The 14,869-nt window shown below is 43.0% G+C and overlaps 1 pseudogene; it reads right to left on the reverse strand.

The window, feature by feature from the left end:
- Positions 1–7,111, reverse strand: LOC127779257 (uncharacterized; annotated as a pseudogene).
- Between the last annotated feature and the right edge of the window lie 7,758 nt (positions 7,112–14,869).

The raw sequence follows: 14,869 nt of genomic DNA on the forward strand, positions 1-14,869 counted from the left end.
ACTAGAGTTGATTTCAATTTGATTGTAACTAATAACATAGCATCCATTTTGCAATAGTTAAAAAAAATCAAACCTGCCAATTACAGCATGAATTTGCAATAACATCAAACACTAGCAGTGTCATCGTCTACCTCGGGTGAGGTTTCAATGCTCACCACCGACGACAAAGACAGACATGGCAAGACATACGAGTCGAAGCCTTGGCCCTGCATGAGAGCCACCATGTTGAACTTCAGCTCCGACGGTGCCAACTCCGGCAGCGGCGCGTCGCCGTCGAGGTATCTCTGGACTTGACTCATGGTAGGCCTTTCCATGGCGATTGGGTGAGAACACAATAGACCTAGCTTCAGCACTAGACATGCCTCATCAACATTGTAGTTGCCCTGCAATCTTTTGTCTACTGTCTCAGGCAGTAATCCTTTCTGCCAGTGCTCAAGGATCCAATCAACCAGCATTGGGGGTTGATTATCTTGTTGATTATTGTTGAGTGGCCTTTGTCCACAAGTGACTTCGAGAAGGAATACGCCAAAGGCAAATATGTCTGTGGCAGGAGATGCCTTGCCTGTGAACACTAGCTCTGGGGCTAGGTACCCCATTGTGCCTACCAGGTGCGTAGTTTGTGGGTCGGTTCCGTGGTCATATAATCTTGAGAGGCCGAAGTCACCTAATCGCGCATTCATATCTTTATCAAGAAGAACGTTGCTTGCCTTGATATCTCGGTGGATTACAATCTTCCCCCATTTCTCATGGAGGTAGAGTAGTCCTGACGTGACACCTTTGACAATGTTAAATCTCTGTGCCCAATCCAATGTTGGCTCGGTCAAATCACAATACAAATAGTTGTCAAGGCTACCGTTTGACATATAGTCATAGACCAGAAGGAGTTCACCTTTCCTCCTACAATAACCGAACAACTGCACAAGGTTACGGTGTCGAAGTTGACCGATACTGACAATCTCAGCAACAAACTCCTTCATACCTTGGCTCGACTCGTGCGAAACACACTTCACGGCAACCACTTGTTTAGACACCGGAAGCACTCCCTTATACACCTTCCCAAATCCTCCGACACCAAGTAAGTTCTTATCCTTGAATCCTTCAGTGGCACCATACAGAACCTTGTATGAGAAACGATGCGGACCAAACTCAACCTCCCAATCTTCTTGAATATCTCTGTACTTGAGTCGCCTCCGTACACAGAGAACAAGGAGAACACCAACAAGGAAAATCAATACAGCGGTTGCCACTGGTGATATGATTACCAAGATCCTAGAAGAATGGGACTTCTTGCTGCCAAGATTTGGCAGCTTGGGCAACCTGGAGATATCAATAGCTTGAGCAGGGCCATTCATCCTAAAGCTCCATCCAAGAACACAGTGTTTTGTGTTGACTACACCTCCAGTTGCAGCTGAGAAACCGATGTAGGCTGAATCTGCAACCACCGTTGAGAGGTCGTAGGTGACAGACAGTAGAGGTCTCTTGGGCTTGGCCAATTTGGCAGGAGCCAAGGTGACGTTAATCTTCTTGGCATCACCATCATAATCAAACCAAACTTGCATTGCCTCATGGATGACAAGAGTAAGGTTCCTGAAGATGCCACTCCTGTCTTCATAGAAACCAGCATAGTGTGCATCCAAGGACTTCATGCTGTTGACATTGATCCCTACATGGTTGTCATCCATGTCTTGGAACTCCTTGTTTTGGAAGGTGTCGAGCTCGACGGCGAACAAATCGTTGCTTCTATTGCCATTATTTTTGTTGTTGAGGAGGCCCAAATATTGTGCAGGCAATGATGCATCAGAGAAGTTCTTGCTTGGTGCTATGAAGAAGGCCATGCCATCGTTGCTCCGATTGGCATACTTTTGGAGGATGCTGAACACAAATGAAACCGAGAAAGATTGTACCGTGCCGTTTGGCGACTTGCGAAAGCGCAACGGAGTTGGGTAGAACGCATGGCCTTCGATATTATTCGCGCCATTGGTGAGCTCAAGGAGGCCATCTTCTGTGATGGTGGCGGCGCCATCAACGACGAGGTTGCTGCCGGTGAAGCCGGAGAAGACAAACTGGTGCTCACTACAAGTGACAAAGGATGCAAGGCAAAGGAAGAGAAGAAAGGTGTATTTCATGGCAGGTGATGGAATGGGCAGTGAATTGAATTGCTGCAAATCAACAATGAACAATTATAGAACTGCAGGGCAGCAATGTCTAGTTAGATAGTGTAATAGTTAGTGGAGAGAAAGTGACATTGTGAGCTACTGTATATAGTTTGAGTCTTCTCCAGCATGCATTACAGACTTGAATTATTGAAAACTTCCTCTCCCAAAAAGGTCAAAGTATAGTCCGGTAGCATCTAGCTTGGTCAAATTATATTTCGTGCACCTAACGAACATAATTAATTGCCACAAGAAACTTCGTAGGAAAATTCCTTGTATGAAACATGTTGACGCCATGTTTGTACACATTCAAACTGGTTTACAGACATGTATATTAATACGTTCGTATATTTTTTTTGGAAGTAACTTGTTTTTATTTCTTCTGTACCTAGCAGCTTGTCGGCAACAAATCTTCAATGCTTTATATGAGAGATTTTATGGTCCTCTTAAGTACCATGGCAATAGGTACTAAAATTATACACTAAAATTTTTTGATACCTCGAGATCGATAACTTAGTTTATGTAGGTATCAAGTTTTGTATAAAATAATATTATACCTTTCGGTATTTTTTAAGGATGTTATAATTACCCATATAATATAGTTATATGAAATATTTTTAATGAAAAATATGCTAATATCATTCCTACATATCAAATCTTAATATAGCTATATCCCTCCTCTGTGTCCCGCCCCGTCACCGCTGCTTCCGCGTGAGAGAGAGGAAGAGTGTGTGTGTGTGAGAGAGAGAGAGTGATAGAGAGCAAGAAGAGTATGACATGTGGGTCTCACATTTTTTTAAAAATAAAAATTCAGTGTTTTGGATTGGGTCGAGGGGGATAATTTATCCGGTATTAAAAATTCAGGGTGAACGATGTCTGGTTTTCGGGTTTAGGAGGGTAATTCGGTCAACCGCGATAGTTCGGGGTGGGTAATTCGTATTTTTTCCTATCTAAAATGACATCTATTGATTTATAAACGAACAGGTAATGTCCAGACATTTTTCATAGATCCAAGACATATGGGAGGATATATATGCTCCTTGTAGACTTACACAGGCGCCAGACAGATCGACAGGTGACATCCTAGAGTAGTTGGAAGGAACTTGATTGCTTCAAGCAATTGTTAGCATTATTATTTTCTCCATGACCAGATTCCACATTATCTAGTGGTTAAGTACAAACTAGTCCTCTTTTTGCCCAATTAAATAGCTAGTTTACCTACCAAAAGTTCAAAAATTAAGTGCCGGACGGTGCATATATTATATCAAGCTGAGTTATACTAACACATTTTTTCTTAAAAGTTACACTTTGGGGGTTAAATTTAAGTTAACCCTTTTGACGAAATGCGTGAGGACGAGTGTAAAAAGGTGATATATATATATATATATATATATATATATATATATATATATATATATATATATATATATATATATATATATATATATATATATATATATATGATTAGCTGCCCAAGCAATGCAACGTGGGGAGTACTTTAGCCGTACATTGAGCTGATTTTGGGTCTTTAAGTCGCAAGGTTTTTTTTTTTAATAAAAAAGATCGCCCACAAGAGTGCGCTAAAAAAAGTGCTAATATCTTTTGGCCCTTTTGGCCAGCAAAGCAAGGCTTATAATATACAGTACCTATGTGTCAATCATGTTAAATTAACAATCTTGTACAGTATTAAAGAATGAGGTGTATATTACACTTAGTTTCACCAAAATGGCCAGATGGATAAAAGACTACTACTTTTCTTTAAACAAAATAGGGAGTATCTGAAAAAACAGTGGCAAATTTTTTGAGTGATTAACATTTTGATATGTAACTATAGTATAATTGAAATGTAATTACATTATAACTTAAGTACACTATAACTGTATTATAACTACACTATAACTACGGCATAACTTATATAAAACTTGTATTCAACTATAGTTTTGTTGGATAGCACTAGGATCTTACGTGTGACATGTGCAAAAAATTTTTCTAGCAATTTTTTCCTCCATGCACAAATCTCGAGGCGATCAGATGGTCACAAACCTGAAAGTTTCAGGGGGAAAATAATTGCAAAAGTTTTTTAGCAATTCCGAAAAAGTAGTCCCGCAAGCACCTCCCTTTACTACATAGTCGGCTAGCCTTTTGGGCGGCTTCTGATAAATTTGACCTATGGGTCACAGTTGCTAGTGTAAATCCTCAAGCCACCGAAATTATGGTTCATTTTTCATAAGCCTTTAATACAGGTAGCACATATAACCGCCTAAATAAATTATTTTTAGACGTCTAAAAATCTCGGCGCGAGAATATATAGATTGCCAAGCCATATAATAATGCTCACTGATGCAGGAATTTGATATTTTTGCGACAGAGGGGTGGTCTGATCACTTCCATAAGAAGTCTGTGAGGCAGTCAATGTTTTTTATCTCCTTTTTTATTTTAAATTTCCATCTAACCCTTGACTCTCAAATCTTGTCTCCTTCAGACCTCCTAGAAGCATGCATGCTAGCTAGCTGATTATCATGATGAGTTGAAAGAATTTTCCAACTACAACGATGAATCTCTTATCGACGATATTCAGTTGCAATTACTTTTATTTGACTGTTGCAATATGTACAGGTTTGAAATGTAAACGACTCCTTAGAATAAAGCTAGGTTTGTTCGATGAAGCATGATTAGTGGTTTAGACTGAGAGGGACCTTAGGATGGAAGTGGTTGGATCTGAGTATCTGACGACGTATGCTTGAATCTAGCTAGTCAAACACAAACAGTAGGATATCCTAGCTAGAATTTACTTAAAACAAAGCCTGCAAAAGAAATAACAAAATATATGACCATCAAACATAATGGTTTGCGCAAACGTCCATACTTTATTCCTCTAAAATTGATACGTATACATATATAAAACAACAGAAAAAATAGCTCAACAATTAGTCTCCGAGAGCGGATATATATGGCATTAAGAGAAATTAGTAGCTGTCACACTAGTGATCGATGAATATGACATGGCGTACAGGTTGGAGACTCTCTCTCCTGCATCAAGTGAAACAAGCCAAATCCTGGGTTTGAATTGAAATAGTTTCTGGTAGTGGCATGTCACCATTGAGATACTGCGTCACTTGTCTCATATTCGGTCTTGAGTGTTCAGATGGATGTGAGCATAGCAATCCTAATTTTAGCACTAAACTTGCTTCAGCAATATCATAGTCAGCTTGGAGGTTGGCATCAACTGCATCAACAACTGATCCTTTTTTCCAACATTCTAGCACCCAACCAACCAATGTTTGTTGGATGCCTTGTGCATTTTGCTTCATAGGTTTCTGCCCACATGTAATCTCTAGGGCTAATATGCCGAAGGAAAATACGTCGGCGAGTGGAGTCACCTTGCCGGTCAATGCTATTTCTGGAGCTAAGTACCCTATGGTGCCAACAACGTGTGTAGTTTGTGGATTGGCTCCATGATCGTGCAACCTTGAGAGGCCAAAGTCACCTATGTTTGCATTCATCTTATTGTCGAGGAGTATGTTACTTGGCTTCACATCTCGATGAATCACTACTTTCTCCCATTCTTCATGGAGGTAAAGCAACCCAGACGCGATCCCTTTGATGATTTGAAACCGTTGACCCCAATCCAAAGTGCACCTACCATCTTGACCATACAAGTACTTTTCCAAGCTTCCATTTGACATATACTCGTACACTAAAATCAATTCACCTTTACGTCGGGAATAACCAAGGAGGTGAACAAGATTGCGGTGGTCAAGGCGGCCTATGCTAACAATCTCCGCTACAAACTGTTTCATGCTTTCCTTCGAATTTTGTGGTATCTTTTTCACTGCGATCTCTTGTTTGGACCCTAGAAGCATTCCCTTGTATACCCTCCCAGCACCTCCTGTGCCTAGCAAATTCTTGTTCTGGAACCCTTCCGTGGCATGGAACAAATCCTTATATGCGAACCGGTGTGGCCCAAAATCGATCTCCCAATCTTATCGCAACTCAGTGTACCTCATACGCCTTCGCACAAGGAGAAAAATAGTAGCACCCGCAGCCATGAGGAATGCTGCGGTTGCCACCGGCAATATGATTTGCAACAGATTGGATGGATCAGACTTAGGACCAACATGAGGTAGCTTTGGCAGCTTGGCAATGTCGATGGCCGGCGCAGTTCCTCCATTCATACTGAAGCTCCAGCCAAGAAGGTAGTGTCGTGCACTAGTTGCGCCTGTTGAGGAAGAGAAGCCGATGTATGAACGCTCCACGAGCAATCCTGAGAGGTTGTAGGTAGCAGACAACAATGGCCTCACAGGTTTGGCCATGGCAAGAGGAGCCATGGTCACGTTGATCCGAGTAGCTTCTCTGTCATAATCAACCCACACTTGTATAGCCTCCATGGATGCAAGGGTCAGGTTTTTGAACCTTCCACTCTCTTCATAGTATCCAGCGGGGTAGGATCGCAAAGAGGTGAGATTATTGATATCGATCCCAACATGATTATCATTCATGTCCCCAAACTCTGTGTTCTTAACGGTGTCAAGCTCAATTGCAAAGATGTGGCCTCTATCATTGCCATCGGTCTCACTATTGAAGAGCCCAAAGTATTGTGCCGCGATAGCATCTGAGAAATTCTTGCTCGGTGCAATGACGAAGGCGATGCCATGGCCGCTATTCAGGTCAGAGAAGGTAGGGACGATGCCGAACACGAAGGAGACAGAGAAAGATCGCACCGTGCCATTAGGAGACTGGCGGAAGTGCAGAGGAGATGGGTAGAAAGCATGGCCCTTCATCCGGATTCCATCGTTGGTGAGCTCGACGAGGCCATCAGGAGTCACCATGGCCACGCCGTCAAGGGAGAGGTTGTTAGCACTAGTGAAGCCATTGTAGACGAACTGGTGGTTATCGTCACCGTTGGTGATGGATGCTAGGTTAAGGCCAAGGAAGAAGAGGAGTGGCAGAAAGGACATGGTGGTTTGATAGACGTGGTAATGATCTCTATTAGCTCATGATAATCTGCAAAGCGTATGTACAATAGTACATATAATGAGCAGCTACCTCGAAACTGTGCTCAAGATTAGTAGGAACATGAGCGAGTAATTTAATTAATCTATAGGTGAGCTGTCCACATCGGTAAGGAAATTGCCAAGTACTCCTAGTAGCCACTACCCCAGAAATAATTGAACAACTCTTGCAGGAATTCAAAAGGAGACATTTGGTAATGTCATCCCAACATTATCAGAAAGCTCAACTAATTAACAGGGATACATAATCGAAAATTTTGCGTTTTCATTGTTTTCTCTATCTTGAAAGTAGTAGGAAGATCCCTATAAATTAGAACTTCCAAACATATACTGTATGTGCGTTACAATGATACTTTACCGTGAACTTGTGTGCGTACATGTGTACTTCCTCCGTCTCAAAAAAAAAAAAACCAATCCTGAGGGTACATCCCGAGAATTGATTTTTTTGACAATCTAGTAGTGTGTATCAGCGGTTATATTAATTTTTCGTGTAATCGAAGAAAGTGATGGATATTAATAACTGTCTTACGTGCTCTGTCATAGTATAAACAACGTTCCAACTTTTTGACTAGTTTGTTGAAAGTTCGTGAGCAAAAGTCATAGCCACGTGTTTGACGCTGTGCCAACGACGATATTGAACATTTGTTTTCTTTCACTTTTGAGCCAACAAATTGCAAAAAAGTAATCTCCATCACGCATTTGGTATCCTATACGGCTTACCTTCGCTATGATAGTATTCCATCTGTCCAAAAAAATACCAACCAACTTTCAGTGATGCTCTTGTCTAATTTATTCTCAAAATTATTTTTTTGTAGAGGGTGTACATTTTTAGATGAAAAGGCTTAATTCAAACTAGTCATGTTAAATTTCTTAATATAATTGTTTATGGGGTTCTAGTTCAGTTGAGAGGACTCTTGTGCTGATGTCCCCTGCAGATAGTTACTACAGTATCATTATTTAAAATCATAACAGAAAAGTAGTAATTCTGTTTGCTCTGTTGTAAATAAGCTTTGGTTTTGATAGGAAACCTTGAACGAAATATTCACCATATTATTGTCAAGTATAACACACCTGATTGGTTATAAGGATGAATTAAGTATTTGAGAAATAAACTTAACAAATAATTTAGTTTAAGTGGTCTATACAATACAGTAGAAGAAAAGCTTTTTAGGAACGTATTTTTAGAGATGTGCCAAATAATTCACGATAATAATCTAGTGAAATAGCTAAGAAGAACAGACCATTGCCTCCATAAGTTTTTACCTTTCCTAAGATTGATAACGTTAAACGTTGGCTTTGCCAAAGTTTACAACAAATCAAACATCTATCCAAACTGACAGGCCTGCTGATCGAAATCAAAAGCCCCAGAGGTGACCCATAGCAAATTCACATGACCGTCGTCAAGGGGCCCAAACTAAGGACGTGACTCCGGCTCGGGCGCTGACGTCAGCATGATATCAACACTCAATTTACGTACAAAACTATTTTAAACTGATTTTTCTCTTAAATTACTTATCCAAATCATGATTCGATTACACCATTAAATTCGTTGCAATTAAATCTTCAAAACAAGACCACACATGGATATATTTCGACGAAAAAAATTAGCTTATTATTGAATTATTTTTAAATGTTACACGATGTTCCACCAAGTATATCGGAATTGTTTCACTAAGTAGATCGAAAATGTTTCACTCGTTTAAATCGGGTGTTGTTTCACCTTATATAAAAATAATATTTTAATAAATAGTGAAAGAATGTTTCAGTTCACTGCAACATTTACATTTGATCTATACATAGCGAAGCATTATAAGTACATTAGGTGAAACATTTTTCGGTGGAACAAAAAATGAAACGAATACCTTAATAGGAGGTTTCCAAAATATATGGGTTTTTTTGTTGCAATGGAATATTTCAGTTCACTGCAAGATTAGATCTATACACAGTGAAACATTGTAAGTACACTAGGTAAAACATCTTTTGTGGAACAAGAGGAGGGATAAGTGGGTGGGTTCAGTGGGAGTACGCACGTAGGGGGAGGGGGAGCGACCGATTTTTTCCCCTCCCCCGGGCGACCGAGAACGAGCATAATCTGGTAGTGGGCTAACATGGGCCTAATGCCCAAAATACAACGTCTCAGATAAGATCTCTCTCTCGCCCCTCAGCCCCTCTCCCTCTCAAATCCCATGCAAGATCGTGAGTCGCGTGCATGCGTGCAGGCATGGATTCCAGCGATGTTTGCCGCGGCCGCCAATGCGATGGCGTGAGCCCGATCATCAGTGCCCTCCACGACGACCTCTTCTCCATAGCATATGTGAAATCATTGTCATGATTAATATTTGTAATAAACAATTGGTTTTACAAATGATTTAATCAGTGAATTGGTTTGAGAGCTTATGTGAATGTTGGTGTGAGTGCGTGTGACTAATGTGGGTTAGGTTGTGATATCTGTGCCCAGAAACGATTGTTTTGTCTGATTGTGTGCAGGTGACTTGAGGTCAGCCTTGGTCAATGGTGAGGACCGGGACTATACTCAGGGTGGAGCAGAGGTCTAGTGCGGTCGGGATACCATGTGAGAAGGTGACTAGAGTTAGGATTATTGGAGGTCAACTTCGGTCAACGGTGGGGATCGGGACTAGACTTAGGGAGGAGCTGAGGTCCAGACGGTCAAGAATACCGGGTGACGAAGTTGGATACGAGATGACACATGGTGGATAGACACCGTGTGGGAGAGATCTTCGCAACGGGCTTCACGAGGTGTGCATGCAAGTATATATAGGTTTTTGTGGTATAAATAGATGAGGGGTTGAAGCTAGGAGTGTATTGACTTTTGAGATAGAAAGGTTAGGGTTTACTTCGGGGTTTCAATCCTAGTTCGTGAGTTGAGAGAAGAGTGCTTTAGGTGCACTTTGTAAACACATATTGATGCAATAAAGTTGATATACTTTTAAGTGTTTCGTCGATACGTGTTTTTCTGGATCCCGACGGTTTGACCGGAGGCAAGACGGTAGTTTAACCGGCATGCGGTCACACCAGCGGCAGGGAGGCGGTTCAACCGGCGACGAGGCGGCGGTTAGTCCGGCGGTGTGCGAGCAGTCCGACCGGCGGCGAAAGAATAACCACTACTAGAAAAAGCATTTTTCACGATGTGGGGGTCTTATTTTCACAGGCGGACATAACCCTTAGAGCCAAATGACCGCCTACAAAAATATAAATCAAGGTAAAATCTACCGTCCGCCTACGAAAATCTATTTTCACAGGCGAACCACTTAAGCGGCGTCTGCGAAAATGAAGTGGTCCGCCTGCGAAAATAGACTTGAATATAAATAGACTGGGATAGGAGTAGATTTTTTTTCTAAGTCCCAAATCCTCACCCCTCCCCTCACCTTTCCTCCCCTCAGGCCCTCACCCTCTCCCACGGCGGCTACACGCGCGGGGCGGTGCGGAAGGCGGCGGGGCGGCGGCAGCGTCCGGCGGCGGCAGCGGCGATGCGGCCTGGCGGCGGCTCCCCTCCCCCCTTCCTCCCAAATCTGGCCGGAGGAGGGAGGGAGGAGGCCGGCGGCGGCGACTACGGCGACGACGACGCGGGGCGGCGGCAACGACGATGCGGCCCGGCGGCGGCTCCCCTCCCCCCTCCCTCCCAGATCTAGCCGGAGGAGGGAAGGGGGAGGCCGGCGGCGGCGGCGGCGACTACGGCGACGACGACGCGGGGCGGCGGCGACGACGATGCGGCCCAGCGGCGGCTCCCCTCCCCGATCTGGCCGGAGGAGGGAGGGGGGAGGCCGGCGGCGGCGACTTCGGCGACGACGACGTGGGGCGGCGGCGACGACGATGCGGCCCGGCAGCGGCTCCCCTCCCCCTCCCTCCCAGATCTGGCTGGAGGAGGGAGGGGGGAGGCCGCTGGCAGCGGCTACGGCACGGAGCGGTGGCGGCAGCGACGACGGCGCGATGACGGCGGCGGCGACGACGACGACCGGCGCGGCTCCCCTCCCCTCCCGCCCGGCGCGGCGACGCCGGAGGAGGGCGGCGGCGGCCCGCCGCCCGTGATTTTTTTTTTTGTTTTTTTGAATGGATTTTTGCAGGCGGGCTGTTGCTTCGACTGCTACTGGCGGTCCAACCCTCCGCCTGCAAAAATCAATTTTGACCGCTTGAGAAAATGCTTTTTCTAGTAGTGAACGTCGAGATCTCCATCGATTTGAGGGTAACTTTTATCTCCGCTAAAAGTTTCTGGGTTTTTGGTTTTTCCTACCATTCACCCCCTCTGGTAGGTTTGTTTGGTGTTGTGCGGTCCTACAGCATCCTCCTCTAGTCCTCTGCCGCCCCAGAGCTCCGGTTGGAACACGTACGTGTTCTACCAGCCGTCGATCGAGGCTCGACCGACGTCGCCGGAGCTCCGGTTGCTACATGTGTTGTACAGCCGGCGAGGCACGATCACCGCCGCGAAGCTTGAGGAGATTGTGCATACCGATCGACCACATGGATGAGTAGCCAAATGCATACGACGCCATCTCCGGCGGTTGGAGATCGAGTCGTACTCTCGACTCGAGTGGAGCAGTTGGCAAATGAAGATCATCCAAAGACGGCCGCTGATCTAGTGATTCTGCTCCCTCTTTTTTAAAATATAAACGATTCCAACCTATGTAGCGAATTTTAGATTGTGCTATTTGAGGGACTATGTTCTTAATTTAAAATGTTTGTATATATCCAGTTGGATGTAGAAGCCGAAAATATCCTTCTCTAAAAATCATTCTTTTTGTTAAGGTTTATTATTTACACTTTAGACCAAACATACCTAAACGATTTAGGCCCGGTAGTCCAAACCAAAGCCCAAAGTCGGGCCCATATATATTCATGAACAAGTGAGATCATGATAATATGCAAAGCGTATGTACAGTAGTACATATAAGGGAAATTGCAGCTACCTCAAAACTATGCTCAAGGTTAGTAGGAACATGATCAGTGAGTAATTTAATTAATCCATAGGTGAACTGTCCACGTCGCTAAGGAGTCTAGCATGGTGGTGGCCCGCGCAGCTTACACGGCTAGCATCATTATATTTTCTTTCGTATAATAGCACATATATTTTCTCATTATATTATTCAAATATATTAAAATGACAACATAATTTTAAATTTTGCAATAACTTTAAAAAACTACTAATGTGTAATATTCATATTGTATTTTATATACGCGTTAGTTATTAATTATTTTTAATATTAAATTTTAGTTATTTGTAAATTATATATATTCTTATATTGACTCTACACTCGTCTTTTAATATTTTTTTAAATCCAAATTTTCTGTAAATTGTACTTCTATATAGACCCTATGCTCTTCTTCTAATATTATTTACTTTTATTTCTGAATTTTTATTATTTCTAATTGTATTTCTACGTGGACTCTAAACTCTCTTTAATTTTTAATTTTGAATTTCAGTTACTTTTAAATTGTATTCCTATAATGACTTTAAACTCTTCTTCCCATGTTTTTCTTAATTTCGAATTTTAGTTATTTGTAAATTGTATTTTTATACGGACTCTAAACTCAACTTTTAATTTATTATGTTTATTCTAAATTTTAGTTAGTTTTAAATTCCTATATAGACTCTGTACTCTACTTCTAATATTCCTTATTTTTAATTCCGAATTTCTATTTTTTTCTTAATTGTATTTCTCTATGGACTCTACACTCTGCCTCTAATATTTCTTATTTTTAATTCTGAATTTCAGTTATTTTCTAGTCACCTCTTCTAATATTCCTTATTTTTTAATTCCGAATTTTAACTATTTCTAAATTTTATTTCTAAATTGTATTTTTATATGGGCTCTGCTTTTTCTTTTTCTCCGATTAATGTGAAAATTTCTAGGCCATGAGGACGAATGTAGAGGCTCCTTTTTCTATCCCTTTAATAATATAATAGAATAGACTCTAGTCACCTCTTCTAATATTCCTTATTTTTTAATTCCGAATTACAACTATTTCTAAATTGTATTTCTAAATTGTATTTCTATATGATCTCCGCTTTTTTTAGCCATGAGGACGAATGTGGAGGCTCCTTTTCTATTCTTTTAATAATATAATAGATAGAGAGATAGATCTTAACTAACTAAAAGTTTCCGATTTTTCCGTTCGTCACAACAAGCACGAACGCGCCTTCGTCCGTCGGCGGTGCGTCTTCGACTCCAGCCCCCGAATCCCAATCGCTCTCAGATTTCAAATCACTCTATGCACCCCAAAAAATCAACCACAATCATCACAAAATCTTCCCAAAGTCGACACAACCAAATCACTCTCCTCCCCCCCCCCCCCCCCCCCCCAAAAAAAAATATCAACCACAATCATCACAAAATAATCATCAAAAAACAACAAAACTACAACACAAAACTTTTCTCGCCTTCCGCCGGATCCGCCATTGGCCATCGCCACCCCGGCCCTCGGCCGTTGCCACCGCCGCCCTCGGTCGTCGCCACGCCATCCATCCGCGGTCGCCGCCACGCCATCCATCCGTGGCCGCCGCCGACACCATCCATCTGCGGCCGCCGCTTACGACACCACCGCCGCCGCCGCCGACGCCACCACCGTCGCCGAAGGGAGAAGAGAGACGGCGGAGGGAGCCACCGCTGCCCTCGGAGTGGCGAGTCGGAGAGTGGAGAAGCCGCGCCGCCGTCGCTGGGGCCACGGCCCTCCCTCCTCCGGCCAGATCTGTGAGGGAGGGAGGGAGCACCGGCTCCGCCACCATCGCTCCCTCCTCTAGCCGGGTCTGGGAGCTAGGGAGGAGGAGCGCCACCTCCGCCGCCTGCGGTGGCCGCCTCCACCATCGCTCCCCTCCTGCGGCCTGATCCAGGAGCGGGGAGAAAGGAAGGGGAGGGGAGAGCCGCCTTCAAGCCGCCGCCGTCGCTGGTTGTGGGAAAGCCGCGAGTGGCGGAGAGACGGGGAGACGGAGAGAGCTACGAGAGATAACTGAGGCGAGAATTCTAGAGAAGGGGATAAGGTCCCAGAGAAGGTGGGGTCCACGCTGATTTTTTATGTACCGTGCAATCGGATTGATTGTTTTCATATTTTTAAAATGTAGCTACATCCCGAGACGCAATCTTCATGGTTCTCAATTGGTTAGCCCGTCGAACATGTGACCGGTAAGTCATGGGTTTGAGTCCCATGATCTCTTTGGTTTATTATGCTGGTTTTCTTTTCCCTTTCCTAACCTTTTTTTTTTTGAAAAATTTGCTGCTGTATTTTTTTTTCAACACTTTATCCCCTTTTCTTATTAACAAAACCGGCACATGCTACATCTCTTTTATAAAGAGATCACGTCATTGACCGCTGGGCACACGTTTAATAATTCTTCTTATTAAATAAATATATAACTATCATTTATGTTGTTTTGAGTTGTTTTTTCGCTAAAAGTATTTTAAGCACGATTTATATCTTATGCATTTGTATAAAATTTTTGCATAAGAAAAATGATCAAACATGTGCCTAAAAGTCAACGACGTCATCTATTATATAATATAAGCCATTTTTTTTCATAAACCGTCACTTACAAACTGCTATTGGTGCCTTTTTTTAGCCACAGGGTGTTCGAGTGAGAAAAAAATTACACAAATCCAAAACCCAGCCAAACATCGATATAAATGCACCGCCAACGTCTCCTACGCCTCGATCTGTTTCACAAAACCGGAAGAAGCTCAATTCGAGCATGCTCTG

The sequence above is a fragment of the Oryza glaberrima genome, chromosome 7, assembly GCF_000147395.1.
Source record: "Oryza glaberrima chromosome 7, OglaRS2, whole genome shotgun sequence".
NCBI classification, from domain to species: Eukaryota; Viridiplantae; Streptophyta; class Magnoliopsida; order Poales; family Poaceae; genus Oryza; species Oryza glaberrima.